A 5,204-nucleotide genomic window follows, 5' to 3' on the forward strand; every position below is an offset into this window, starting at 1 on the left:
CAAAAAAAGACCAGGTTTGCTGGTCTGATAGAGCCTGATAGAACCCCTGAAACTATGGGCCCCAGCTGCTCTTCAGATGTGGAATCGAATACACTCCTGTGGCTTCCAGGCAAACAAAAGACAGGCATATGAGGTGAACATTTACACCAGGTAGATACACTCCTTGGAGAGAACAATCATGGGAGAATAGAAGGGCTGTGTGTGCACAGGGAGACAGCTTGGTGGGGGGAGCAGGAGTGCACAGAGGCAAGGACACAGGGAGGAGGTAACTATGGGGAGGAAGTGGGAGGGGAGCTGCTGCATTGTGGGAAACTGTAGTTAATGTCATAGGACAAAGTTATGTGAGCTGCTATATGGAAAATGAATTTGCTCTGTAAACTTTCACCCAAATCACAATAAAAAATTTTTTTAAATAAAAAAGTGAGAACGAACAATAAAAAGAAATCAGATGTGGCATTGCATTGGGCAAATTTGCTGCAAAAGATCTCTTTAAAGTGTTGAAGAGCAAAGATGTCACTTTGAAGACTAAGGTGCACCTGACCCGAGCCTTGTTATTAATACATCTGCTTTATATTCATGGGAAAGCCTGACGATGAGCAAAGAAGACTGTGCATTTCAATCATGGTGTTGACAAAGAACACTGAGTATACCATGGTCTTCCAGAAGAATGAACAAACCTACTTTGGAAGAAGTACAACCACAATGTTTCTTAGAAGCAAGGATGGCCAGACTTCACCTCTTGTTCTCTGGTCATGTTATCAGCTGGGGACACTCACTGGAAGGGTATCAACCTTGGTAAAGTAAAGGGTCCGTGAGAAAGAGGAAGGCCCTCAATGAGACGGACTGGAACAACGACTGCGATGGTGGACGGTGGGCCCAAGCACAGCCGCGACTATGAGGGCGGGGCTGCCCTGTGAGCGCAGGGCTGCGCTGGGTTCTGGTGCACACAAGGTAGGGGTGTGAACCCTCGATGGCCCCTCACGACTACAAATACTGTACTGCACGTACGCAGCACGGTTTGTGCATGCATTCCTCCCCTGATGCACATCTGCGCTGTTTCCATCATTCTGCTGCTTTGAATAATGCTACCCCAAGCTCTTTCTCAACGGCTCCAAAGGTGGAAGAATCGGGAACTCTGGGGTCAAGGTCAGCCAGGAAAGGAGGCTTATCCACTCCAGAGGTCCCTGCTGCCCTCAGCTCTCTGTCCACCCCCCTCTCGAGCTTAGTGCTATGGGAGTCGCCTAAGTCGTAAGTCCTCCTACCACCCTGAAGGAGCTCTGCTGGTGTAGCGGATAAGGCACCTGGCTGCTAACCAGGAGGTCAGCAGTTCAAACCAGCCATCTGCTCCGCAGAAGGAAGATGGGGCCACCTACTTCCGTAAAGATTTACAGCCTCAGACACCCAACAGAAGTCGCTGTGAGTCAGAAGTGACTCAACAGCAGTGAGTTTAGCCACCTCAGAAGACAAGCCTGGTGATGTGCTTCCTAAAGGTCACCGCCTTGCAAACCCCACGGAGCAGATCCACTTGGCACAGGGGGGGCGTCAGGCGCAGGAATTGACTCGACAGCAGCTACTGATCACCGTCACCTACGATGCAGGTGCTCTTTCCAGGCCCATTTTACAGACAGAAATGCTGAGGCACAGAGAGGAAGAGTCGCCTGCCCAAGGTCACAGAGCACTAAGGACCTGACCTCAAAGCCTCCAAAGCCCAAGTTCTAACTATTCTGCTAACCTGCATCCCCCAGAAGAAAGCTGTAACCTTACCAGGGAATCAAGGTTCGTACTACCCACGGTGGGGCACACCCACATCACGTGCCTCCCGGACACACGCCACTTCTGCAACACTGCTGCCCAAAATACAAAACCTAAATTTAACCATGAAGATGCAGCAGACATATTGAGGGACTTCTATAAAATGACTGGCCTAGACGATGTGAAAAATATCAAGGACAAGAAAGACAAGCAAAGATGGGGATGTTCCACACATAAAGAGACTGAAGACTCAACAACTGAGCTCCATGTGTGACCCCGGACCACCAGGCAGGGACAAAGCATCGCTGCAAAGGACAACTGTGGATTAACTGATGAAACTGCGACTGACCACGGACCGCATCATTGTTAAATTCCCCAGATTTAGTCACTGTATCTGACCAAGAGGGTGTTTTTGTTTATACGGTACACGTAAGTAGGGGTAAAGGGGCGTCAGGAAGCTCTGCTAACCAGAAGGCTGGCGGTTCAAACCCCCAGCCACTCCTCGGAAGGAAGACGGGGCGATCTACTTCTGTAGTGATACTGCCTCGGAAACCCAAGGAGGGGTCGCTATGAGTCGGGTCTGACTCAACGGCCCATAACAACAACAACAAAGGGTGTCATTTCCGCGATCAATTCTCAAAAGGCTAACAAAAGTAATAGACAGATAGATAGATAAAAAGAATAATATAAACACAGAGACAAAAAAACACATACGTGTATTTAGACACACACAGAGAGAAAGCAACGTGGCGGGTGTTAACAGCTGGCGAATCTAAGTGAAGGGTGTACTGACATTCACTGCAGTGCTCTTACAACTTGTATGCTGAGAGGCAGAAAGGCATGGAGGTTTTCAAAATAAAATGTCAAAGAAAAAGAAGACTCTACACTGAGACAGGTATGCACAGGCAGAGACAAAACGTGGAAGGACAGGCATTACCTCCAGAGAGGAGCAGGGGAGGCAGAAACGTTCACTTGCTGCTGACTACACATCTGACTACTGTTTTTCACAAGAAGCATGTTGTCACTTGTACTTGAGGACATTCTTGCTACATGAAGACATAGGCAGATGAAGGGAACAGAACACAAAGTCCAGAAATAGACCCAGCCACATACAGGAACATAGTGTATAATGAAAGTGACATTTCAACTCGGTGGGGAAGAGACTAGTCATTCAAAACGTGGTGTTGGAACAACTAGGAGCCACCTGGAAAAACGTGCAGCAATTAACCCCCCATACACCTTACACCGGTATAAATTCCAAATATATTAAGAGTTTTAGAGCAAAAGGAAAGAAACAGAGAAATCGTTGTTCTTGTTAGGTGCCATCGAGTTGTCTCCACCTCATAGCAACCTTATGTACAGCAGCATAAAATGCTGCCCGTCTTGCACCGGCCTCATGATTCCACTACACCTGAGCCCATCACTGCAGCCACCGTGTCGCTCCATCCTGTTGAAGGCCTTCCCCTTTTTCATTGACCCTCCACCTTCCCAAGCATGACATCCTTCTCCAGGGAATGGTCCCTTCTGACAACATGACCAAAGGAGGTGAGACAAAGTCTGGCCATTCTTGCTTCCAAAGAGCATTCCAGCTGCACTTCCTCCAGGACAAATTCGGTAGTTCTTTTCGGAAGTCCACGGGATTTCAGCATTCTTCACAAACACCACAACTCAAAAGCATTAAGTCCTCTTCTGTCTTCCTTACTTATTGTCCAGCTCTCACAGGCATAGGAGGCAACTGGAAATACTATGGCTTGGGTCAGGTGCATCTTAGTCTTCAAGGAGGTATCATTGCTCTTTAGCACTTAAGAGAGATCTTTGGGAGCAGATTTGCCCAATGCAGTCTGTCTTTTGATGTCCTGACTGCTGCTTCCATTGGCACTGATTGTAGGACCAAGCAATGTGAAGTCTCTGACAACTTCAATTTTTTCTCCATTTATTATGATGCTACTTATAGGTCCAATAGAGGATTTCTGTTTTCTTTATACTGAGATGTAATCCATACTGCAGACTGTAGTCTTCAACCTTCATCAGTAAGTGGTTCAAGTCATCCTCACTTTCAGTAAGCAAAGTTGTGTCATCAGCATATCACAGGTTGTTAATGAGCCTTCCTCCAATCCTGATGCCACGTTCTTCATACAGTCCAGCTTCTCAGATTATTTGCTCAGCATATAGATTGAATAGGTATGGTGAAAGGACACAACCCTGATACACTCCCTTTCTGATTTTAAACCATGCAGTATCCCCTTGTTCTGTCTGAACGACACCCTCCTGGTCTATGTACAGGTTCCTCATAAGTACAATTGTTTGTTCCGGAATTCCCATTCTTTTCGATGTTATCCACAATTTGTTATGATCCACACAATCAAATGCCTTTGTGTAGTCAGTAAAACACAAGCAAACATCTTTCTGGTATTCTTTGCTTTGAGCCAAGATCATAGGAGTAAAAATAATCTAATTACAGCCTCAGAACAGGAAAGACTCTCATCCATGACACCAAACTGGAAAACGACACAAAGACAGACTAGTGAATCTGACTATATTAACATACATATAACAACAAAAAAGGAGCTCTGGTAGCATAGTGGCTAAGACACTTGCCTGCTAACCAGACGGCTGGCGGTTCAAACCCACCAGCCACTCCTCGGAAAGAAGGTTGGGCAATCCTACTTCCGTAGTGATACTGCCTCGGAAACCCAAGGAGGGGTCGCTATGAGTCGGGGCCGACTCGACGGCACATAACAACAACAACAACAACAACAAAAATACTCACCTGGCAGAAATCAACCCAGAGAAGAAAGCAGAGGGAAAACTGCAGGAAAAACTACTTACCTGCATCGCAGCCTTAAATAAGAGAATAATGTATGTAATATATAAAGAGCTGCTACAAATCAATAAGAAAAATGATGATAATCCAGTTGAAATTTAGGAATGGATATAATTATATAGTTCCCAGGAAATGAAATAAGAGTTCTGAGATGCATGCAAGTCCCTGGGGGGCGCAAACAGTGTGCTATCAGCTAACCCAAAAGTTGGCAGTTCATGATTGAACATAGGAATGGGAGTGGGTCTGACGGAAACAAGGTAAACGGGAAACAAGACCCACAGAGCTTGCTTGAGCAAAGACAACGAGAAGCCAACATCTCTGATGGCCCTGTCTCCCCAGTGGGTGACACTCCAACTTTTCAGCTCTGACAAAAATATCAATTACTGTAGGTGAGAGAGGAGGTAACAGTCCTGATGTCAGCCCTGGCACTGCGAAGATGTCATCACATCCAAGAGATCCAGGCACCCCAATGTTCATTGCAGCACGTTCACAAGCGCCAATGGGGAAACAAGCATTCATCAACAAATGGGTGGGTAACCACAGTGTGTCCGTCCACACGCGGACCACCACTCAGCTGTCAGTGAAGGCCCGACACGCCACATCGTGGGTGACAGCGGGTGGGTAACCA

The sequence above is a fragment of the Orycteropus afer genome, unplaced genomic scaffold, assembly GCF_000298275.1.
Source record: "Orycteropus afer afer isolate SDZICR_OR568_19922 unplaced genomic scaffold, OryAfe1.0 scaffold00291, whole genome shotgun sequence".
Classification (NCBI taxonomy): domain Eukaryota; kingdom Metazoa; phylum Chordata; class Mammalia; order Tubulidentata; family Orycteropodidae; genus Orycteropus; species Orycteropus afer.